Source organism: Pistacia vera, unplaced genomic scaffold (genome assembly GCF_008641045.1).
Source record: "Pistacia vera cultivar Batoury unplaced genomic scaffold, PisVer_v2 Contig212, whole genome shotgun sequence".
NCBI classification, from domain to species: Eukaryota; Viridiplantae; Streptophyta; class Magnoliopsida; order Sapindales; family Anacardiaceae; genus Pistacia; species Pistacia vera.
In genome coordinates, this window is record NW_022196016.1 from 1,577,516 (window position 1) to 1,604,164 (window position 26,649).

The 26,649-nt window shown below is 37.4% G+C and overlaps 1 pseudogene; it reads right to left on the reverse strand.

Annotated features, from left to right (window-relative positions):
• Window positions 1-17,023, reverse strand: part of LOC116129530 — a 37,339-nt pseudogene extending 20,316 nt beyond the window's left edge.
• Window positions 17,024-26,649: the final 9,626 nt, after the last annotated feature.

Here is a 26,649-nt window from a genome sequence, read left to right on the forward strand (position 1 = left end):
CTCTTCCAAGTCTACGTCCTCTATGCTCAAAATATGGGAGGGATCAATTACATACTTCCGAAGCATCGAGACATGAAATATATTGTGAACTTATATACTGCGGTGGTAGTGCTATCTGTAGGTCAATTTTCCTACTCGCCGTAACACCTCAAATGGACCAATGAATCTCGGTGCTAACTTTCCTTTATTACCGAACGCATTAGCCGTTTGTAGGGGAAACTTTTAGAAAAACTTTGTCACCCACTTCAAAACTCAACTTCTTTCTTTTTAGATCAGCATAACTTTCTGTGTCTTGAGCTGTTTCATTCTGCTTCTGATCAACTACATTTCTATCATTTTCTAAGTCATTTCTGGCCCAAGAGCTATATTTAACTATCTCTCTCGCCCATTCATCCAATGTAGTGGAGATCTACATCGTCTACCATACAAGCCTTATAAGGAGCCATCTTAATGCTAGACTGGTAGCTATTATATATGCAAACTCCACTAAGGGAACATCTCATGCCAGTATACTTTATAATCCATACAGCATGCTCTCAACATGCCCTCAAGTACTGATTTGTTCTCTCTGTCTGGCCATCTATTTGAGGATGATAGGCAGTACTAAAGGCCAATCGGGTACCCAAGTTCCTCTGCAACTCATCTAGAAAGCTAAGACAAATCTAGAATCTCTGTCTGATACTATTGTCTTGGGTACACCATGAAGCTCACTATCTCCTTAATATACATCGAGCCAATTGATCGAAGTGGTACTTTCCTTACTGGAAGAAAATGGGCTGATTTAGTTAATCTGTCTACTATCACCCATATAGCATTATATCCTTTCTGCACTCTAGGGAGACCTGTATAAAATCCATCGAAATACTTCCATTTCTTATCGGAATACTAAGTGGCTGAAGCAACCCGATGGCCTTTGGTGTTTTACTTTCACTTGTTGACAAGTCAGGCATTTAGCTACAAACTTGCAATATCTTTCTTCATACCTAGCCAACAGCTGTCTTTAAATCTGATACAATCTGGTTGCTCCAAGATGAGCAGTATACGGTGTGTGCATGAGCCTTTGTAAGGATTCTCTTTCTCAAATCATCATTCGAGGAATCACAACCACTTTTAAAACGGAGGACATCATCCAACAACTGAAACTCTGATGTCTTGCCCATGCACCTGTTGAACTATTTTCTGATACCATCATCGGTTACTTGCTTTTTTTTAATTCTTCCAGTAAGGTAGACCGAACCTCTAACTTGGCAATCCTTCCTGGTATGACCTCAATCTGCTCTTACACAACTCTTCTATTAACTCTTTTTGTCTTGTGAGTCGGGACAAATAAGCTTTCGCTTAAAGCATCGGCGACTACATTAGCTTTCCCGACTGATACTTAATCTCACACTCCTAATCTTTAACCAGCTCGTCCTATCTTTTGTCTCATATTCAACCCCTTCTGAGTTATGGTCGGTGTATATATTACTCTTGGCACCATAAAGGTAATGCCTTCAAATCTTCAAGACAAAGACTGATGCTGCCAACTCTAAATCATGTGAAGGTATCTTGTCTCGTACTCTTTCAATTGGCGAGAAGCATAGCTATAACCCTACCTAATTGCATCAATACGGTGCCAAGTCCCTATATAGAACATCTGTTAAATATAGTATCACACCCTCTGTGGTAAACATAACTAGAACTGTCGTTAATCTTTTCTTAATCTTGAAAACTCTCCTCCAGGCAATGACCAGATAAAAGGAACTCTCTATTTGGTAAGAGCTGTCAATGGTTTAGTTAGCTGGGCAAACCCTGCCACGAAAATGGCAGTAGTAACCTGCTAGTCCCAAGAAACTCCGTACTTCTCTTACGTCTTCGGCCTTTGCATTCTAGGGTTTGAAACCCTTATTTTCTTCATTCCACTGCCACACTCCTCCCCCATTTTCTCTCAAATTTTCATCAATCCTCCAAGGATTTAAGGGCTTTGAGTGGTTTTTCATAGGGTTTTGATTTAGGCTTCAAGAGGTAGGATTCTTGCTCTTATCTATGTTTTATTGTGTAAAAGTTACGTTCTTATGAAGTTTAGCTTAGGGTTATGAGAAGATTTGAATCCAACAAGAGTAGAGAGAGCTTAGGAGAGACTACTCAAGCATAAGGTAAGTAAATTCCCTCAAAATCCAACTCAAGTTAAAGTTAAGAAAATCAAGTGAGTAGAGATTTCTTTTAAATATGCATATGTTATGATTATTGAGAAATTGAGATGAGATGGATGATTAGTTATGCTTGGTTGGATATACTTGAATATGAGGAGTGTATGTGATGGTTTGATGATGCGTTGAATTGGAAGAATTGGAGAAACTTTTGGGAGTGTTTTTGCAGTGTAGGTATGGTGATGTTACAAGGAGTTTTCTCTCAATTTAGATGGCTTAAAATAGAATGATAATACATTAGGGTTTGTTTATGCAAGTATTATTGATGAAATGCCTAAGAGAAGCATGAGTTGAGTAGAAACCTTAATTTTATGCAACATTGCATATGTGCATTTCATAAGTGCATTTAAGTAAGAATTTAAGTATGAGCCATCCATATGCATATAATTGTGTATGTGTAGAAACTTAAGAAAGAGTAAAGAATAAAGAAAGAAGAAATAAAACATTTTAAGAATAAAGAGAAAGAAAGAATAAGCATTAAAGAATTAAAGAAAGAAAAAGTGTTAAAAAGGAGAAAAGAATAGGTTGGTGTGATGGGAAACGTGGAGTGTTAAGAAGAAATTCCACATACACGTCACCTTAATTGAGTGGCATAAGAAGAAGAAGAATTGTATGACCGTAAGAGTGTATGTGGTTGAGGGTTACACCAAGAAGAATTCATACATGCACGTCACCTTAATTGAGTGGCTAAGAAGAAAGAAGATTTGTACGGTCCGCAAGAGTGCATGTAGATGAGGACTGTACTCACTCACATGGCCAAGGTTCTGAATCCATACATCAACCGAGTCCGATCGGCAAAGAATGGAGAAATAGGAATAAGAAAAGAAAAGAATAAGAAGAAAGAATAGAAAGAATAAGAATAAGAAAGAATGAGAAGGCTTGAACAAGCCAAGGAAAAGAAAAGAAAAGAAAAACAAGAAAGAAAAGAAAGAAGAGAAAGAAGAAGAAAAGAAAAGAAAAGAATAGACAAGAAAATAGAAATAAGAAAGAAAAACATTTATGCATTATTGCATATGCATTTTATTCATGCATATCACCATGAATTTCATCATGGTTAGGAAGAATAGAAAGAATAAGAAAGATAGAACAGAGGGAAGTAGAGAATGAAAGAACGTGAGAGTTAGAAACAGGAGAAAGAAAAGAGAAGGAATTAAGTAAGGAAAGAACCTAAGAAGGAGAAGAGTTAAGGGATTTACTTACTGAGCATTTTTATGCTCACCCTGTTGTTTTTCCATATTTTTGCAGGAAATAGGTGAGCAGCGGTCAAAAGGACGTCGACAAGAGGAGAGAATTGGCATTACTGTCCACCGTTGCTAAGTTTTTGTACTTGTTATTTTGATATATGTAAAGAATTATATTTTGTATGTAAAGAAAAATTTGGGCCCAACTATTTTCATATGCTAATTATGTATGTTTTCATAGTATATGCTATAAAATATACTATTAGAAAGAAGTCATTACATTTTTGGTATCAGAGCAAAGATTTTGGGATTTGACAGTGTGCCATTATCATCGCCGCGATGTTCCATAGTCGACTGTTGTAAGTTAAATTCTTTCCTTACTTAAAGTGTGGCATGAATTGATTAAATGTGGTTGTTTTGTAGATGAGAGGTAAAGGTAGAACACGAGCAAGTAGTAAGAAAACAGTGAGTACGAGGGAACCTTCCAACCCACCAGAACCTACTCCCCCTACCCTTGGTGAAGCCAGAATTCGGGGGATTGTATAGCAAGTCTTAAGAGAAAGACTGGGGAGAGTCGAACCAGAAAGAATTGAAAACCCCGTTCAAGTACCGCCTACTAGAGTAAAAAGAGAAAGGTCGGTACCTCAAACAGTGCAGAATCGAATTGAGCCGATTTATGGGCTTCCAAGTCAACATCAGCTGTCAGAATTTAGGGGTACAACGGACCCTTTAGTGGCAGAAGAATGGCTTAGGTCTGTTGAGCATACGACGACACTGTTTCCTATGATGGATAGGGAAAGGATCCGGTATGCCAGTTTCTTGTTTCGGGGTGATGCCCGAATTTGGTGGGAATTGATGGAAGACACTCATGATGTTTCTGTGATGACCTGGGGTGAGTTCAGAAGAGAATTTGAAGCTGAGTATAGAACGGAAGACCGAATTTGGTGGAAATTGATGGAAGACACTCATGATGTTTCTGTGATGACCTGGGGTGAGTTCAGAAGAGAATTTGAAGCTGAGTATAGAACGAAAGACCGAGTTCATAAGAAGGTCTAAGAATTTATCAGTCTACAGCAGAGGTCTAGTATAGTGAAACAGTATTCAGTGAGATTTAATTCCCTTGCCAGGTTTGCACCCGGAATAGTCAGTACTCCAGAATTGAGAAGAGATAAGTTTATCCATGGGTTGAAGCCGGAGATAGCTCGTGATATGATGACGGGTGCCGATCCCCCTCAAACCTATAGTGAGGCCTTAAGGCGAGCATTAAGGGCGAAAATATTTGAGAACAAAATCACCCCAGCAGGTCCTTCGATAGGAGGATCAAGTGAACCATCTCCCGCCCCACAGAAAGAAATATTTGAATGTGCAAGAAACAGGGAAGTGAAGAATAAGAAGAAGTTTTAGCTGAAGAAGAACAAGAAAGATTGGCATAATAAACGGCCGAGAACAGTGGAGTTTTCCCATGTCTTAAATGTGGGAAGACTCATCCAGGGGAGTGTCTGAGAGAGTTGGGCCATAATGTATGTTATCGATGCCGACAGCCAAGGCATTTGATGAAAGATTGTAAAGTTTCCCTTCCATCTACAACACAGACTTCCAGAGGCACTAATGCCAGGGTATTTATAGTAGCACAAGGTGAAGCAGAGGCCAGTCCATCAGCTATTACGGGTCAGTTATTATTTCATGCAGTTCTTCTTTATGCTTTAATTGATTCTAGAGCCACTCATTCATTTATATCTTATGGGATGATAGAAAGATTAGGTTTGAAACCTACTAGAGTGAGCCAACCCATTAAGATAGAGTTACCTGATGGGGTTAGTGTTGTGACCCATGAGATGCTGTCAGGAGAGTCCGTGGTGATCCATGGTCGAGAGTTAGCAGTTGATTTAATAGTGTTTGATATGCCCGACTTTGATGTGATTTTGGGTATGGATTTCCTAAGGAGGTATGGAGTAGAAATTGACTGTCGGAAGAAGAAAGCGAGATTTAATCTTGATAGTGGAGATAAGTTTAGTTTCGGAAAGGGCCATCAGCTAAGTATGTTGATTAGTAGCATGAAGGCTAGAAAGATGCTAAGAAAAGAGTGTTCTAGATATATAGCCCATGTGGTGCAAAGTAGAGATGTCCCACAACTAGAATTGCAGAGTGTGCCAATAGTCCGGGAATTTCTAGATGTATTTCCGAAAGACTTACCGGGTTTGCCTCTGGAAAGAGAAGTTGAGTTTAGTATTGAACTGGCACCAAGGACAGCGCCGATTTCTAAAGCCCCTTACCGAATGGCCCCAATTTGAACTTCAGGAATTGAAGAAGCAACTCCAAGAGCTCCTAGATAAAGGTTTTATCCAACCAAGTCATTCTCCCTGGGAAGCTCCAATCTTGTTCGTAAAGAAGAAAGATGGGTCATTAAGGATGTATATTAATTACAGAGAATTGAATAAAGTAACAGTGAAGAATAAATACCCGTTACCTCGGATAGATGACCTTTTTTATCAGCTAAAGGATGTAGCAATATTTCCAAGATTGATTTGAGGTCGGGTTCTCATCAGGTAAAGGTGGCAGAACAAGATGTAGCTAAGACTGCCTTCCGAACAAGATATGGGCATTATGAGTTCGTGGTGATGCCTTTTGGGTTGACTAATGCCCCAACAGTTTTTATGGACTTAATGAACAGGGTGTTCCATGATTGTCTGGATCGATTTATAGTGGTATTTATTGATGACATCCTGGTTTATTTGAAGTCAAGAGAAGAGCATGAGGAACATTTAAGATTTGTGCTGCAGCGATTTAGAGAAAAGAAACTATATGCCAAGTTTTCGAAATGTGAGTTCTGGGATTGATCAGGTGATATTTCTGGGCCATACTGTTTCTAGTGAGGGAATTTCAGTGGATCCTAGTAAAGTAAGGGCAATCCGGTTTATAAACACACTTTTCCATTTTGCCCTTACTCTTTCTTGAAAATTCCATCTATGTCCCTTAGTCAATTACCATAATGCCCTCATTTTTAATGCATTCTCTATGAAATTCTATCTCTTTTTACTCCCCACTTTTTGAACTAATTTTGAGTGAAAAGACCATTTTACCCTTAATGCAAGTTTAAGGCATTTTCTTCATATTCTCTTAAAATCACTTTTAACAAAATTAACTATGGGCTAGAAAAACGTAAATTAAATCATGTACCTCTATGCTGGGCGTTACATTACTTCATAATCATCTTCAAACTTGATCAGTTTTAAAAGTTGTTTACCAAATACTTTTATTGTTGTAGCTTCAAACTTAATTGATTATTTTTAAGCTACAACAATCCCTAACGCACTCTTACTTTTCTCAACTTAATTTCAATTTTATCATCTTTAAAAATTACTAAATAGGATATAATTTTTTTTTATATATATAATTTGTACCTAAATATTATAATTATTTGCAATGGAACAAATAATATATATCAAGAATTTATAATTTATTGGTTTGATTAAAATTAAGTTTAACAAATATTGCTATAATTAACAAATTTAATAATAATTACAAATTTACAGCAACATTTTTATATTAAATAGATAAAATGACGTCATAAGAAAAAATCTAATGTAAAAAATAAAAAATTAATAAAGTCATTTTCAACCAAGTAATTGTCTACTCATAAAATCCTCCAACCTAGTAATTTAAAATGTTATCAACTAATTTTTTAACAAAATATGAATGCTTCAATGTCATTACTATCAGCCTCAATTTAAATAGGTATTAAATAAGTTGCCGATGTTCCAATTGTTGCTATTGCCATCTCCGGTAGCTGACATTTATGACTCCACCATTCTTAATCTCTTCTTCTTACTTTATTTTTTTTTATTATAGTCTTGTACCATTTTATGAAAAAATTTATGAAAGTATTAAACCAAACACATAAACAACGAAAAAGTTTTTAAGAAGGTAATTTTGCAGTATTTTATATGATTTAATTTGTATCATATCTCCTATAATTTTAACCATATTTTATATGATTTAATTTGTTTTTTCTATTTTCTTGCATTTATCATATATAATTAACAATAAACAAATACTGTCATACTCAAATATTAATAATATTATAAACGCTATCATCATCATCATTTAAAACATACATACAAGTCCATATATACAAATATGTAACATTACCGATTCTTATAATATCTCATATCTCATATCTAAAATCATCTATATTTCATAAAATGTTAGTTTTAAATCACCATAGAAAAGACAAAAAACCTCAGAAATCCTCTAAAATAAAATTTTATTTTACAAAAGCTCACACTTTTAGCTCGTTAAAAAGTTTTTTTAAGTTAGCTATTGGTTGAAGGTTCCAATTTACTATTGACCTTAGCAATGTGCTTAACACTATATTTGACCATAACTATTTAGTTCACAAATAATAAAAATATAATTACTTAGGAGATAAATTAGAATATCTATAGCTGCATACTATAAGGATTGTAGTAAATTAATTTTCACATTCTTTATTTGCTATAATCCGTATGATTTATAGCTAATACACACATACTAGCTATATATTTAAACTAGTAGCTAATAATGATACTAAAATATTGTTACTACCATGAAAATAAAATTTGTATAGCTAGATAACTTAATTAGCTACAAATTTCAATATTTTATAGCTAATGCACAAATAATAACTATATAGTTAAACTCGTAGCTAATAATAATACTATATGCCATGTAAATAAAATGTTTGTAGTTAAATACATTAATTAGCTACAATGTTTTACCATAGCTAATACATTTTAGCTAAATGACTAGTTATTGCCACGATTTTAATAAGTTAAAGCAAAAGATCAATATTAGCTTCGAGAGAGGAAATCTTATCACTAAAATTATTTCAATTAGCTATAAATATTGACTTTTGTAGCTGTAAATATGTATTTGCTACAGTTTTCCTTTTTGTAGGTAATTTTCGTAGCTATATGTGTATATTGTTGTAATGCACAATGTTGTTGTGGGCGACAATGCCAACAACAAAATATGGCTAGGCAATTAGGGGTTTTTATGTTATTTTGGCAAAGGGCAAAAATGTCATTTTGCTTCTTAACAAGTTTTGGCATTTCAAAAGCTGCTAAGCTATGTACAAACCAGATTTGGCCTCAAGCATTATCAAGAGGTCAAATCTAGCCTTGACGCCTGTGAGGCCAAATCTAACCTTTCAAGGTTGATAGAGGCTAGATTCGACCCTATTGGCACCTTTAGAGGCTAGATCGAGTCTTTACACAACCATTAGAGGCCTAATCTACTCTCGTGGCAGTCTACTGAGGAAGTTACCAGTGAGCAAGGGCAAGGGAGGAAGAAGGTGGAAGAGAAAGAAAGGAAAAAATTAGCAAGGACAAAGAAGAAGAAGGAAAAAGAAGAGTGGACAAAGGAGAAAGAATAGCTACGGTTAGGAAGGCTGAAAAGTCATGAATGTCGTTCCTTATAAATTAAAATTACAAATTTACCTACTTTCAGTTAACTTTAATGACAAAAGTTAACGAAATGAGGGCTAGGAACCTATTTCCAGAACTAGTGAGTGCTTACTATAATTCCCTTAACACATTGGGGTTTGCTCAAAATAGTTGTAGTTAATGAGGAGCTCATATACATATCATCATGTTTTTCATAATAAATTAAATATCAAATATGAGTGCTATGAATTTAGATTCCCCCACTATTCTTATTCTATTTTTTTTTTTTAAGAATTGTATTAGGTATACATTTTTTACTTGTAAACTATTATCGTTATTAATTGGATGATATGGTGGAGTCTATGGTTAAGAAGTCATGAAATTGAGATAAGCGCTATTAACCTTCCTAAGGTTTTACAAATTTCAAACCTTCCCTTAAGTATTATATATAAATCATCACACCTCTCCTCAGATTTGACAAAATTAAAATTTACCTCTTTGACCACTAACTCTAACAGCCAAATTAATAGAAGTAAATATCTATCACATTTGTCCCTTTAATGCATGTCAAATTTATTTGACCCTTTTATAAAGAGTAAACGACTTTTTCCCAACCAAGGTTTTGCCTAATGACATTTTCCCACCCGCAAAGTTTTATAATGACATTTTCCCACCCACCTTTACAATTTGTCCGTTAATTTTAACTGCAGAATGATAATTTCAAAAAATAGTTAAAGGATAATTATGTCATTTACCCTCTTATTCTCTCTTTCCTCTCTACCCTCTTTCTTTTCTTCTCTTCTTCTCTTGCCTCTCTCTCCTTCTTTTACGCCGACTGCAATCTTTTTTGTCTTTCTCTGTTCCTTATTTTTCTTCTTTACTTGTCTTCAACTTCTCAAATGGGTTCTTCTCTTTTTGTCTTCTCCCTTCTTGTTGTTTTGGCTTATGGGTTTCACAAAAGCCTCCCTTTTGTACCCTTTGATGAAGGGTATACACATTTGTTTGGAAATGATAATCTTTTTGTTCATAAAGATGGAAAATCTGTTAATTTAACTTTAGATGCATTCACAAATTTTTTTTTTCTTGCCTTTTGCTTCTTTCTCTTTTTCTTTTGTTTTGGGGTTTTTACAAGTTTCTATTTTCTTTTACAAGTTTTGGATTTGTGTCACAAGACCTTTATCTTCATGGCTTCTTCAGTGTTTCAATTAAGTTGCCTTCAAATTTTACTGCTGGAGTTGTTGTTGCTTTCTATGTGAGTTCTCTTCTCAATATTCTTAATTTTTTATTACTATATTAATTATAAAAAAATAATTCATTTTATCTTCTCAACAATCAAAATTAGTTTTTTCCTTTGGTTCTTCAATTCTCTTGCTTAAAAGTTCACATTTTTCAACAAGGTTTCTCTTACTCTGATTGATTAGTAGACTTATCAATAATACCTAGATGGGTTATTCTGCAAATTTTTTGTTTTTCTTGACAAAGTTTAAACTTTGGTTGCAGATGTCAAATGACAACATATTTGAGAAGCATGATGAGATAGACTAGTTGTCGTCGATGGTTCTGATAACCGCCAGCACCAATTGGCAGGCAACATGTTGGCCGATTGCCCTTTTTTTTTTTCAAAATTTTTATTTATGTATAAAATTATTTTAATATTTAAAAGAAGAGAAAATAAAAATAAACTAAACTTACTATTATGCTTTTTGCAGTTAAAACTAATGGAAAAATTGTAACGGTGGGTGTGAAAATGTCATTACGAAACTTGACGGGTGGGAAAGTGTCATTAGATCAAACCTTGGGTGGGTAAAATTCGTTTAATCTTTTATAAACTTCAATTTTCAAAGCTTTAATCACCTCTCACATATTTTCTTGGCGCTGGTTTTGATTGTCGAACGATTTTGGCCCTTTTTTCGTTGGGTCTTTTGTTGAGTCACCCATCTTTTGCATCTTATTTCCTCTAATTCTTTTTCATACAAATTTCTCCTTTTAATTCCACGTAAAATTACTTATTTGAAGTTTTCAACTAAATCCAATCACCACCCGAGACTTATTAATCCTCTTGCTCTCCTTTACATTAATTATTTCCCCTCGTTTTAACTAAGAATATGTTTTAAAGATTGTCATTAAAGCGTGAAGGATCTTAAGCTCCCATGGAACCTAGTGTTGTTATTGAAGAAGCTTTAACTCCCTCTATAACTTACACATTTGTCCTTGTTGAACTCTAGTTTGATTGTCACTTAACATGACCAAGGAGCAAGGAAGGCAAATGATGATTTTATGAAATATGTGGGGAGGTAGCTAGTCATTTATAATATTTAAGGGGGTCTTGCAATTATTTTCTCAAACCTTAAGGAGGTTTGCATAATAGCCATTGCGAAAGTCAATAATTGGTTTCTGAACAAGATTCCCATGGATATATACATATACCAAACAATAGTTTTTTATGCTTAATTTTATTTGTTACTCGATAAACATTCCTTTTATCAGAAGTGTCCATTAATTACAAGAAGTTTCACTTTGCTATTTACCAAAATGGAGCTGGTCGATTACTTAAATTGAACAGATTCATGAATGGTATTTGTTGATGCGTGATTTTAATACCAATGACTCACACGTGTAAAGTGCTAAGTTGTTCTTAGAAATTACACGTGATTAACTGATTCAAGAGTCAGGACAAGGTTAAACAATATTATCGAATGCAAAAACTGAATAATAAATGGGAGAGATGATTTTTAAAGTGGTTTGGATGCCTAAAGCGATTCCTACGTCCACTGTTTCTTTTATAAATGAGAGTTTACAAGAGATCGCATACAGCAAACAATGAGCAGAGGTACAATAACTGAGTATTCAGAGAGAATATCAAGTCAGTCTCTTTCTCGTAGGTTGTCTTTGCTATTGATTTCTTATGAAAGTAAAGATTAGGAATCCAAAAATGAGAGGGGGAGTCCTCTATTTATTGTAGCTGAATTCAAGGTAATAATTACAAATCTGCAAATGGGTAGGTTCTGTGCAAGTCCTTCCTTGCCTCTCATTGGCTGATAACTTAGGAAATATCCTCAAATTATCTGGGGCTTAGACATGTGTGCGGTCCTCATTCACTCATAGACAAAACCTGAATTTGTTGGGTTGATGACAGTTGTATCCTTTCTGTCTTGAGGCGACATGGTAGCTCCTGGACAGCACAAAACCTTCTTGAACTCAGATTGGTGCTTGTTGATATAAGCTTACCTCAGCCCTGATTTTTTAGGTATAACAGAAGCTCCCCAATTCTTAAGGTTCAAGAATTGAATCTTGAGAACTTCATAATTATGTTATGACCTGACTTGTCTCTAGAAATGTTTGCTTGAGCCAACGGCTGAAAATAGTCACATTGTTACAAACAACATGAGGCTGACAACTTGATCCAACCAACAAATTGAGTGTGGATCATGACATGAATTTCGAGAGTTACACAAGCGACCTGACGTGATCATGTACAGAGGTCTAACGACCTGAGCTTGATCTTTTCCAGTGCTATTAAAACATTTTTTGGACTTTAGTTGCCATTCACGACCTAAAAACACTTAAAACATTTTGTTGTCTAAAACTGAAAACCATCTTGTTCGGCGCTCAAGTCTAACATGATGAATGAATGTCTTATTTGAACGACCTATTCAGATGTTATCCGTTACACTTGATGACTAGCTTGGTCAATAAAACAAGTTTTATCTAACATACGTGTCTCTACGCAATAAGTGTCAACCATGAGCATACTGAAACGACATTCCCTTTTGAAGCATTAACTGTGGATGAGGGCGCATTTAATGTGAAGGAGATAATCACGTTGGCGCTTGGCAATTTCAATAAAGAGAAGCGCCAGTTGATTTTCATGAAGCATGAAGGTAACTTTTCGCACAGATCGGTGACACGTGGTCACAATCAACAACTGGAAGCATGTTTCCATCCAAACGTTCCTTATAAAAGAAACCAAACGTCATCTTCAACCCTATAAGACCCTAAGTCTGTCCTAAGTTTTTTCAGAGAACTCAAGATTTTCATAGAGAAAATAGCGTTTTCAAGCTCAAAAAATCGGTTCGTCCTCTTCCCAGTTAATGCGAATGCAATGCTATGATAGACAATCTGTTTCCAATAATCAAGAGGTAAAGAAATTTCTTAATTTTTCTCTTTTTTCCATTTCTGTCAAAAAATTTAGTTTTACAATAACGGTGGTCATGGCATCTGGTAGACTTAGGTGTATCAATATAGGTCACACACTGCTCAGGATCCTCCCAAGGGAATGGCCACCATCTAGGAAGCGATCTTCAAATGTAAAGTGAGGATACCCCTCTACCTCTACATCAGGTTAATCCTTAACCACTTCTAGGTTGCGCCATTCTAGTTGACACCAAATGCATATATGATAGCGGTCGTTATGTATATTGCATTTGGCGAGCATAACCTCGACGAGCCAACAGCAGAGGAGCTCACTTGCATCTATTATTTAAAGAAGAGCAAATACAAAGACTCGTACTACCTCTCCAAGCAATCAACAATCGAGGGAGAGATATTTGGTTACCCTAGCAACGTGGGGGCTTATGAAACCAAATATTTTTTCTTCCAGTACGATGGAGTCTGTAAATTTAAGGAACCGAGTAGATTTTCCTTCTAATTTCTAGATCACTCGTCTTTTAACCTTTAACTTTTCTTTAACATATTAAGCTAACAAACTTTTGCTTCCTTGTAGGAAACAAAACGACCAAGTTATCAGTGCTAGCTGATCATAGCCGTATCGAAGCGTTTGGTCGACTGTCCAACTAGAGTCATGACACAAGCTGCTCGTGACTACTGCTAATCTTCGGAGATTCAGGTTTTTCACTCCTGACACATATTTGGACGATTCAGCTTGTAAGTATTTCTTTTACAGAACAAACCCAAGCTTTTTTTAACAAAAGTAGACTCTTTTTGCTGACGTGTCATTATGCTATACAATAGCCATGCCACCAAAGATTACAAAATCTCAAAGAAGTCTACGAAGTTCACATTCCCCAGACTAAATCTTATTGGAATAATTGGAGTAACCTCCAATGATATCCCTGTAATGGGGATACAAGTTGTTGCCGAAAGGCAACCACTTGCTGAGTGACATGAAGAAGCTCCCTAGCATGCTGCTACTTGTTCGACGAGGAAGAAGACCACAACCTTGAAGATGAAGAAAAGAAAAATAATACACATCGAAGAAGAAACTGAATCGGAATTAGAAGGCTTCGGGATACTGCCAAATAGGCTACAGCCCTATCAACACTTCACTTCAAGGACAACCTCAAAGAACACTCCCGGGATCTTAACTACCCCCGGGATCTCACAAGGAAAAAAAGGAGAGGCCATGATTGCTTAGGAGGGAACAAGCGAGGAACAAGTTGAAAAATTCTCTGCCGCATCGAGGCATAACCCATCCAAATTGGGCCTTTTAGGGCAAGTTCCAGACTATTTAAGGCTGATGGTTTTCACCCTTTTGGAATGCTAGCTAGCCACAACCTTTGATAGGCACGTGGTTACCCAACTTACCGATCTGGTAACCACCGCTCTCCAAATGCAAAGTCGAGTAAGATGACTTGTTCTCTTCGAGAACTTTTTCATATAAGTCAATCCTTTAGCTTTCTTTAAGAAGAACTAACTCTTTATTCCTTTCTTCACAGTCTTTGCTCACTCTGAATATGGCCCATAACAAGATGAAGGTCAACTTTTTTGGCAAGATCCATGGAATAAAAGAGGAGATTGCCAAGTTGAAACAAGATCTTGTGACTTCAGACGAAGCTGCAAAGGCTGCCCATCAGGCAAACGTGTATCTGATAGAAATGAACTCTGCTTTGTAAGTAGTAGCCTTTCAAAAGACTGAGCTTCAAAAGAAAGATAATGACAACAAAGAGCTCCAACTAACAGTAGCAAGGCTCACTGAGGAGTTGGGCCAAAGAGAAATGAGCTATAAGAGAGCTTGGAGCACGAAAAGTCAGTAGAAAAGACTGGAGCTGAGCTGTGGGAAAGCTCGAAAAAAGAGAAGAGAGCAATGCAGACAGATCACCAGCTGGCTCATGAGCGAATCACTTCGCTGACCGAGTAGATGAAGCAATTACACCTCGAGGTGGAGAGGAAGGCTACTCATTAGGAGATACAAGCTATCCATAGCCTGTAGCCAAACAATCCAAACTTGGACATCTCCAACCTCCCCAAGGAGTATCAAGTTACGCTTGCTTCACTAATGTCTACTGAAGAGCAAAAAGAACAAGAGTCTGCTCTAGAGGACAATCAGTAAGAAACAGAAGTCCCTGAAAATCAAACAAACGACCCAGAGGTCAGCGATCAATTGAACGACCTGGAGGTCGTGGTAACTAAAGTTCGACCTCCTCTCAGCTCACGAAGAGTCTTTTAGACCTTTTTTTTTTTTTTCTTATATTGTAGCTCGTTCTTTGTAAATATTTTGCAATATATAAAAGAACTTTTGACTAATAGTGATAGCACTTTTATAGCTTAAGTACTTCACAAAACAAATATAGCATATCTAATCATAAAACTTGTAAAGCGTTGTAAACAATAAGATTATTTAAAACTTGAGATTGCACAAGTGATTCCTCAAGAAGAATTTGGATAATCTTATTCACAACATTTACAACGAGAAAAAATTACAAGTAAAAATTGATCGAGTAAGCTATATATGAGTTTGGAATTACTGATAATAAGGGCGAAGATGTTCAGCATTCTAAGCTCCATTCTAAGCTCGCGGTACTTTAGAACCTTAAGCCTTTTGAGGTGATACGTTTCAGGTCGTACCACCTTAGCAACGCGATATGGACATTCCCAGTTAGGTCCCAATACCCCTGCACTTGATTCTCTCGTACCAAGAATGACTTTATTTTAGCACCAGGTCGCCAACCTGGAAGTCCCTTCTCCTGACTTTAAAGTCAAAGAATTTTTTTGCCCGCTGCTGGTAGGAAGTTATCCTTAACAAAGCCTTGTCACAGTGTTCTTCAACTAAGTCCAGACTTGCACACAAGAGTGTTTCATTGTAGAATTCTCTTCGAAGTGAATCGACTCCTACTTCCACTGGAACCATTGCCTCGCAGTCATATGCTAGCGAGAAGGGTGTTTCTAAAGTAAAGATTCTTGGAGTCGTTCTATATGCCCATATAACTTCTGGGAGATCATTGACCCAATTGCCCTTGGCTGCGCCAAGCTTGGCCTTTAATGTGTGCTTGATAGTCTTGTCGACAGCTTCAACTTGACCATTAGCTTGCAGTTTTGCTACTGAGGCAAATTTTTTATGAATCCCTAGCTCTTCACAAAACTTCTTAAAATCCTCATTATCGAACTATTTCCCATTATCAAAGATAAGTGTATGAGGGATTACATAATGGCACATTATATTCTTGAAGACGAATCTTTGAGCTTCTTGGTAGTGATCGTGGCCAAATGTTCTGCTTCGACCCACTTAGTGAAATAATCCACTACGACCATTGCATATTTGATGCCACCCTCACCGGTTGGCATAAGACCAATGAGATCAATTCCCCACATAACAAATGGCCAAGGACTGATCATTGTTGTTAATTGATAGGAAGAGCTCGTGGGATGTTCACGAATCTCAGACACTTATCACACTTCTTCACAAAGTTGAAGGCATCTTCATGAAGTAGCGGCCAATAATATCCCTAGCAAATAATTTTATTGGCGAGAGATCACGCGACAGTGTGATTACCATAGATCACTTCATTTATCTCTCTCATGATATAATCTGCTTCTTCATCTGTTACACATCAGAGGGACCCTCATTTATACAACTAATCTCCGATGAGAGTGTAACAAGCAGCTCTAGTTTGCAGGAATCGTGCCTCAGTCTTGCTATTAGAAAAAAAACCCTATCTCTGAGATACTAAATAATCGGAGTCATCCAAAAAATGGATTTAGTTATAGCTACGGCCTGCTTGGGTGAGCTGATGCTGGGAAATTCGATGTATTTAACCGGGATACTGTCTGACGCATCAGAGTCCAGTGAAGAGGCTATCTTTACCAAAGCATCAGATATAGAATTATTATCTCTTGGGATCTTCCTGATTGTATAACGCTTGAAGAGCTTGAGTGCAGCCTTGGTTTTCTTCAAGTAACTGATCATATTCTCTTCGTTGGCTTGATACTCTTCTAGAATATGATTAACTACCAGCTGAGAGTCGTTATTGATGTCGATCATATCTGACCCCATCTCTCTTGCTAGTCACAAACCAACAAATAGCGTTTCATACTCAGCCTCATTAGTCATAGCTTTGAATCTAAACCTAAGGGCTCCATAGATGTGAGTCCCCTCAAGGCCAATGAGCAGAAGACCAGCTCCGATTCTTCTCCTATTCAAAGACCTATCAACCTAGAGACTTCAAGTTGACAAGTTCTGAATAGTTTCCTGGATAACTTCACTAGCTGGTTGTTCAGGTTTCCGATCTAATTGATAAGAGAACTCCGAAATGAAATCAGCAATAGTCTACCCTTTGATTGCTATTTTCGATCTATAATGTAAATCAAATTGACTATTTCCATAGTCCACTTGAGCAACTTGCTCGAGGCCTCTGGCTTCTAAAGGACCTGTCTGAGTGGGTAGTTGGTTAATACATGAATGGTGTGGGCATAAAAATAAGGTTGCAGCTTCATGGAAGCGATTAGCAAGGCATAAGCTAATCATTCCATCTTTGGATACCGTGTTTCGACGTCCAATAGTCATTTGCTAGTGTAATACATTGGCCACTGAATTCTATTCTCTTCCCGAATAACAGTTGTGCTAACCGCATACTGAGAGATGGATAGGTAGAGAAATAAGATTTCTTTAGGAAGAGGCTTGGACAAAAGAGGTGGTTTTCCTAAATGCTCTTTTATGCTCTGGAAGGTTCGCTCACACTCTGGAGTCCATTCAAATCTCTTGTTGGCTCTGAGTTATTAAAGAATGGCAAACAACGATATGCTGCTCTCGATATGAAGCGACTGAGAGCCATTATTCTTCCATTCAAGCTCTAAACCTACTTTTGATTGGTGGGACTTTTCATATCTAGGAGAGCTTGGATCTTCTCGGGTTTGACCTCAATTCCCCAATGGTTAACATATATCCCAGGAATTTTCCTGAGGATACTCTGAATGAACACTTAAAATGATTAAGTTTCATTCTATATCTAAGGAATATATTGAACATTTCTGCAAGGTTAGCTATATGATCTGAAGCGATATGTGACTTGACCAACATGTCATCAACATATACTTCCATTGATTTCCCAATCTATTCGGAAAACATACGGTTAACCAAATGCTAGTAGGTCACCCCAGCATTTTTTAGACTGAGGGGCATGACTTTGTAGTAGTACAGTCCTTAATCTATGATAAACGAGGTATGCTCTTCGTCAGACGTGTACATCAAGATCTGATTATACCCCGAGTATGCATCCATAAAGCTTAACAGTTCATGCCTAGAAGTGGCATCAACGAGTTGATCGATTCTAGGCAAAGGAAAATTGTCCTTCGGACAAGCCTTGTGGCGATCAGTGAAATCAACATAAGTTCGCCACTTACCATTGGGTTTCTTCACCAAAATAGGATTGGCGACCCAACTAGGGTAATGAGCCTCCCAAATGAACTCGATTAAGCAGAGCTTATCCACCTTAACCTTAAGAGTAACATAACACTCCGAGTCCGTGGCTTTTCATTTGTAGCGAACTAGCCTGACCTCACTATCAATATTGAGTGCATAACATATAATATCCAAGTTGATCTCGACCATGTCAACATGAGTCCATGCAAAAACATCTATATTCTATCTGAGGAAGCTCATTAAATCAGTAGTGAGCTGACAGCTGAGATTGCTTTCGATTCTCAACATACGAGTCAGCTCATTTGGTCGACTAATACCTCAAATAAAGTCTCAACAGGCCCACTGTGGGAATACTCCTCTTGAACACAAGGATCAATACTATCTTCCACTGGACTGGGTTATGGTTTGATCCTGTTAATCGTTATTGCCTGCTCAGGAACGCCCGTAGGCTTCCCTTTCCCTCTGCACTATTCTAAAATAGTAGTAGCGAGATTCATGTTGAGACCCCTTAACTTCCCCACACCTTGTCGGAGTAGAAAATTTCATCTTCAGATGATAGATGGAAGTGAAAGCTTTAAAGTTTCAGAGTAGAGGTCATCCAGATATGCCATTAAAAGTGGACGGACAGTCTACCACTAGAAACTATATCATCTTAGTCACTTCGTGGGTCTCACCAAAGTGACAGGAAGTGCAATCGTCCCCTTGGGAATCAAATGATCTACGATAAATCCATCGACGGGGATAAAGACAGGCTTCAGATATGTTTCCTGCAATTATATTTCCTCGAATGTTCGCTGAAATAGGATGTTCATGGCACTTCTATTATCCACCAACATTCTGTGGACTTTGCACCGTCCTATTTCAGCCCCGATGACGAGTGCATCCTTTTGAGGGAGATGCAATCGTACCACGTCTTTCTCTCATAAAGTAATCTCCTCTTCTTTGCACACCTTAGCATGTCGCGACGTTGTATGCAAAATACTTACGAGTTCATGACGAGCTTTCGAGCATACTTCTCTTGAGCACCTCGAGAATTTCCCACAATGTGTGGTCCTCCAAATATAATCCCCACAAAGTGGAGACCTTTGTGTGGCGCTTCTTCCCATCGTCATCTTAATCTTTCTCCCGAGTGAGAGTTAGACCATCAACGTACTCTTGAAGTGCCCCTTTTTAATGAGGTCTTGAATAGCCTTCTTAAGAGCTTGACATTCATCAGTATGGTGCCCATTATCCTAATGATAATAGCAATACTTCTTGTTGTTTCTTATAGAAGGGGGATTTTTCATGGGCTCTAACTCTCCGAGTAGATTAGCTTCTTCTGATTTATCCATAATAGCTGATACTGATGCATTCAATAGAGTAAACAAATTCTTATCGCGATCGTGACGAGGGACTTGGGCATAGGATTTCTTGGGCTCAAACCGTTGTTTCTTTCCCTTTTTTTTATTGTCATTAGCCTATTTGCGATTAGATCTTCTACTACTCTCTCCCTGTTTTCCTCCCTCCAACTGGGAGCACTAGTTGAAGAACCGAGGTCGTGGCAATTCAAAGCAGCCTCTAAATTTTCAATTCTGAGATATTTCTCTATGAGGTTGTAGAAGTGAGAGAGGGAAATGCCATCCTCAGATTGAAGTTTCTTTCACAGGTTGGTTTGCCGACGAACTCCAGCAATGATGAGAGTTCGAACTGAATCTTCAGGTGTATTAGCCACCTTATTTAATTCCCTGTGGAACCTGTCAATATAAGATTGAAGGGATTCATTCCTTTCTTGCCGTATATTGTTGAGATAGTTTAACGGCATTGAGAACTTTCTATTGGCTTAGAAGTGTCTCAAAAATGACGAACTCATTTGCTGCCACGAGTTGATAGATCCTGGTGGAAGCGATCTAAACCAATGCTTGGCATAGGCAGTTAGAGTCATTGCTAAGCAACGACATTTTGCTATGTTAGAAACTTGGTGAAGCTTCATGAGGCCGTTAAACTCATAGAGATGATCCTGCAGATCAAAATTCCCATCGAATACTCGCATATCGAGCATTCTAAATCTTGACGAGAGAGGAGAGGTCAAAACTATTGGAGAAAAGGGAGACACCTCACCAACCTACCCTCGCTCATTCTGTTGAGCTTTGACTGATCCAGAGCTTGCTGTAACTCCTCAATCTGAGGAAGCGAAGCTGATACGTTTACAAGTCCTAAAACACTTATAAACATAATGGACAAGGAATTGCAAGTCCTAAAACACTTGCTAATTCGGTTGAATTGAAGAATTTCACTCCAAGTCCTAAAACACTTGGATTGTGAAATATGGAAAACAGTGGAGGAAATTCGGCCCAAGTATTTTGACCTAAACCATTCCAAGTCCAAGCCCAACAAGGGAAGCTCAAGCCCACCAAGAAAGAAGTCCAAGTGTTGAAAAGGTCCAATCCAGCCCAAGTCTCATTCCAAAGGGGAAGATGCACATGAACACTTATTAGATCCATTTGCATGATTCTCAAGGCCTAAATTTTTACACCCTTATTAGTAGACTTAATTAGGATCATTGATCAAATTTTGATCTAATGAAATAAGCTTATTTCAACTAATGTAGTGGTTAAAGACATAGATCCTAGAATTAGGGAATCATGTCTCTTTTGCATTAAATAGGCATGGTCTTGCTTTTTGAATGAATTGCTTGTAATGTTAGTTAAGTTTATTTCATTTTAATGTATTTGTAAATTACTTGTTTATCCTTGTATTTGTCTATATAAAGGCAACTATTTCATTGTAACAATTAGCTTATGAAATATATGAAATTTGGTTTATCCATTTGGGAGAACTTGTGTGTTCTTGAGTGTGAATTCTTTATCCAAGTCTTGGCAAGGAGATTTGGTGGTGAATCAATTCAAGTTGGTGGAGTAATCCTTTAGGCTAGAAGTGTTTCTACTTGTCTTGGTTCGAATTTGCAAGTAAGTGCGCTTTAGTTCATGTTTTCAATTTGGCTGAATTTCTACTTGATTTTTGGAGTGTGTTGTGTTGATGAATTAGTTGGAAATGGATCATTTGGTATCAAAGCTTAGGTTGTGAAGTAGAGTAGAATTGTTTTAGGATTGAATTTGTGTAGTTTGGCCGGAAATTGAGTTGGAGTTGTTGGATTTGGAAGTATATTGGCTTGAAATTGTTTTCTCCAATTAGCATTTCATTGAACTCACTTTCTCTTTCCTCAAATACTATTACCCTAACCAACTCCCTTACATCTTGTTCCCTTCTAACCAAGTCCATTGCCACCTCACCCAATGCTAACCAATTCCCTCCAAATTCAACTAAACCCATTCCTTCCCAACCAAACCAATTATAACCCTTAACCAAACCCTAAACACAATTAGTTATCATAAATACTATTCACAAATTACTATTCACTTCAACCAAAATCACCAAAACTTATACACTTGACCTTTCCTTACCACTTTTCATTTTTCCAATATTCAAAAAGTTACTGTTTATCCAAGGTTATTGTTCATAGAACCAAAAAAATTCACCAAAAACTCACAAAAGTCATGGTAAACAAAACCCCAACCTCTCCTCACCTTCACCCCCACCACTATGGGAGTGTGCCAACCTAAAAATTCAAGAGGAAATTAATGAAGTAAAGAAGAACATGTCCAGTATGATGGAATTGATGGTTAACATGTCTAAGGACATTGCTAATCTATCCCAAACCAAATCCACCCTTGAAGAAACCCCACAACCGCCATAACTAGAAGGTCGACCACACTACCGCCAAAGAACCATTATTAAGACACCCCTATATATGGAGAACTTAAGAGGTAGTAGTGCTTCTTCAAGTGAATCCGAGGCACCTAGGAGGAGAATAGTTGATGATGATAAGGGCATTAAGATAGACTTACCTAAATTCAATGAAAGTCTTGACCTAAATGACTTCATTGATTGGTTGCATGAGATTGAACGGGTATTTGAGTTTAAGGACTACAATGATGAGAAGAGGTGTAAAATAATCATATTGAAGTTTAAAGAGTATGCCTTCTTGTGGTGGGAGAAAACAAAGAAGAAGAGAGAAAGGGAAGGGAAGACTAGAATTAGGTCATAGGAGAAGTTGAAGAGAGTGTTGAAGAAAAGGTTCTTACCCGACAATAACAAGCAAGACCTTTATCTTAAGCTCCATAATTTGAAGCAAGGAGATAGAAAAGTTGAAGAGTATATTCGGGAGTTTGAATGGTTGATGTTGAAAAGTGATATTCCCGAAAAGAAAGAGCATACAATTGCAAGATTCATTGGCGGTTTGAGTAAAGACATTGCATATAAGATTGAGTTACAAACTTACCATTCTTTTAGGGATGTTTGCAAGCTATCCACAAAGATTGAGAAGCAATTAAAGAGCATGAAGTCATTGGCCCCCAAGAAGCTCTTTAAGGAAAATAACTACCAAAGGGGTTCACCTTCCTACACCAAACCATATATGGCATCTACGGCTTATGATAAGAACCAAGCCAATGAAGCACCAAAGGAGAAAACAAGTTTTATGAAGAATGATGCTCCATGGCTAGATTTGAAGAACAAAAAGTGTTTCAAGTGTCAAGGTTATGGACATTTCCAAGCCAATTGCCCAAACCGAAGGGTTATAACTCTTAAAGAGATTAATAAGATTGATAATGCATGTCAAAGGGATTCTAGTGAAGAAGAGGAAGTAGATGAGAGTGAGAATGTAGTTATTGAGGAAATCGATAGTGGAGAGATGTTTATGCTTAAGAGGTTGCTGCATACTCAAGTAAACCCTCAAGAGAACCAAAGGGAGAGCTTGTTTCATATATAAGGTACACCATCAAGGGAAAAGTTTGCTCAATGATCATTGATAGTGAGAGTTGTACCAATGTTGCTTCCACCACACTTGTGGAGAAATTGGGGCTGCTAATTGTAAATCATTCTCATCCGTACAAGCTACAATAATTGAGCAATGGAGACACCATCCAAGTAGTCAAGCAAGTAGTAGTACCATTTTCCATTGGCAAGAACTATTCAGATGAAGTACTTTGTGATATCATTCTCATGGATGCTTGTAATCTTTTACTTGGAAGACCATGGCAATATGACCAAGAGGTGATCAATGAAGGCCACAAGGACACCTACTCATTCAAGCTCAACAAGAAAGCCATTACCCTTGCACCATTAGCCCCCACCCAAGTCATTGTCCAAGCTCCCACACAAACAACTTCCCAAACACTTTCCCAAACACCATCCAAGGAACGAACCTAAAAAACTTTTTTCCTAAATAGCATCCAACTAGAGAAAGTCTTCCAAAAACATAAGCCTTTCATTACACTCCTTATAGCCGAGACAAATCAAGAGCGAAAACAACTTGAATTTCACCTGAAAGTTCACCATCTCTTGGATGAATTTGCGGATGTTTTTTCTCAAGAGTTACCAAGGGGTTTGCCACCACTTAAGGGGACAAAACACCACATTGATTTGGATCCTGGTGCCCCTTTTCCCAATAGGCTAGCATATAGGTGTAATCCCAAAGAATCGAGAAAGCTTCAAAGGCAAGTTGAGGAGTTGATTTCCATGGGATTTGTGAGGGAGAGCATGAGTCCTTGTTCAGTTCCAGCCTTTCTTATGCCCAAGAAGGATAATACTTACCAAATGTGTATTGATAGTTGGGCCATCAACCAAATAACTATCAAATATAGGTATCCCATACCCCGATTGGATGACATGTTAGATGAGCTTCATGGTGCAACCATCTTCTCAAAGATTGATCTAAGAAGTGGTTACCATCAGATTAGAATGAGAGAGGGAGATGAGTGGAAAATGGTATTCAAGACCGAATGAGGATTATATGAATGGATGGTGATGCCCTTCGGCCTTTCCAATGCACCAAGCACCTTCATGAGGTTAATGAATGAGGTATTCAAGCCTTTTATTAGAAAATTTGTGGTTGTATATCTTGATGACATATTGATATATAGTACATGTGAGGATAGTCATGTAGAACACCTTAGCTTGGTGATTGAATTGTTAAGGCAGAAAAAGTTGTATGCTAAGCTTGAAAAATGTGAATTATTTGTGAAGCAATTAGTGTTCTTAGGTTATGTGGTTTCGGGAGAACGCATTAAGGTAGATCAATTCAAGGTATAATCCATTCATAGTTGGCCTAAACCTAGTTTAATTACAAAAGTTAGCAGTTTTCATAGTTTAGCCTCTTTCTACCGAAGGTTTGTACCTAATTTTAGTTCCATCATGGCTCCCATAACTGAATGTTTGAAGAAGGGATCTTTTAAGTGGACTAAGACATCAAATAAGGCCTTTGACTTGATTAAGAAGAAGTTGTGTGAAGCTTCTATCCTTGCCTTATCGGATTTCAACCAAGTGTTTGAAGTAGAGTGTGATGCAAGTGGTGTTGGCATTGGGGTAGTTTTGAATAGAGATGGGCGCGGGCCGGGTCGGGGACGCCATGCCCCGGGCCCGTCCCTGTTACCCTCTTCGAGGACCATCCCCGGCCCGTCCCCACAGGCGGGGATTTTTCTCATGACCATCCCCGGCCCGCGGGGACAAAATCATGACCATCCTCGTCCCGACCCGGCCCGATAAACGGGGCTTCGCGGGGATTTTTGCCCCATGTAAATCAAAACTAAATTGCTTAATTATTCAATTGTATGGAGGCTTAGGTTTAGTTAGCCATGTTAATTAATTAATTTTTCATGAAATTAACATAACTAAATTCAATCTTAACATAATTTGCTAGGTAAATTGGTGAATTAATTCATAAAACACTATCTCCACTACAACTAATAAAATTAGTCCATCTGTGAAAGGGACAAATCCCATTATTTGATTAAGTTTAACATCATATTTAATTGATCAATTAATTAATTACAAGGATAATTGAATTTGTGTAATTTGTAAGTCCTTAAGCAATTGTATATATTCTTATATTGGTTTGTAAATTGTAATAATCTAATTAAATTTATTTTTGGGTCATGCCCCATGTGTATTATTTGTGAAATTCACAAAGTAATAATCATAATTTAATTATTAAACTCCCTCGTTTAAATTATTTTTCTATAATTTAATACAAACATTTAAAAATAAAAGGATATATCAAAAATTTAGATACATTACTTAAAATTATGATTTAACTTTAACTTATATACATCTCGTAAAGGAACAAAAAAAAAAAAAAAAAAAAAAAAAATTCTCAAAAATGCGGGGATCCACGGGGGCAAGGCAGTCCGAGGCGGGGTGGGGTGGGGCGGGGATTGCACTATCCCCTTCCCCGGCCCGTCCTCGGATGCGGGGACATAACTAAGGACCATCCTTTTTCGGGGATTCCCCAGCCGAATCGGGACGGATCCCCGCGGGGCTGGGGCAAACGCCCATCTCTAGTTTTGAATCAATCCAAAACGCTAATATCATACTTTAGTGAGAAGCTTAGTAATTCAAGGATGCAAGTGGTGTTGGCATTGGTGTTGGCATAAGGAGTTTTATGCTATAGTGAGAGCACTTGACCATTAGAGTCACTACCTTTGGCCAAGACAATTTGTCCTCCATTCAGACCACTAAGCTTTGAGGTTCATCAATGGGCATCACAAACTCAACACAAGACATGCTGAATGGGTTGAGTTCATCCAATATTTCTCATTTGTGCTGAATTACAAGCAAAGAGCACAGAATGTTGTAACCGATGCACTCTCTAGAAGGTATGTCTTACTTTCTTTACTTGATTATAGAGTTTTAGGCTTTGAATTAATGGAGTTGTGTTATGAGGTAGATTTGGAGATGAAAACATGCATAACTAAATTTGGGAAACCTGGTTTTGAAGATTATATTATGCATGATGTATTCTTGTTCAAGGGTAGAAAATTATGTGCCCCTAAGAGTAGTTTTAGAGAATTAATCATGAGGGAAGCACATAGTGGTGGATTAGCAGGTCACTTTGAGGTTACTAAGACTTTAGAAACCATCAAAGAATATTTCTATTGGCCTAAGATGTTAGGGGATGTTCAAGCTCTTATTAAAAGGTGTGGATCGTGTCAAAGAGCTAAGAGCCAATTCAAGGCTGACCCATACTTACCCTTACCCATAGCCAAGCACCCTTGGGAAGACCTTAACATGGATTTTTTGGTTGCATTGCCTAGGACCCAAAGGGGAAAGGATGTTATCATGGTAGTGGTTGATAGGTTCTCAAAAATGGCCCATTTCATATCATGGCATACCACACATGATGCCTCTAAAATTTCAGAATTATTCTTTAGAGAAGTGGTGAGACT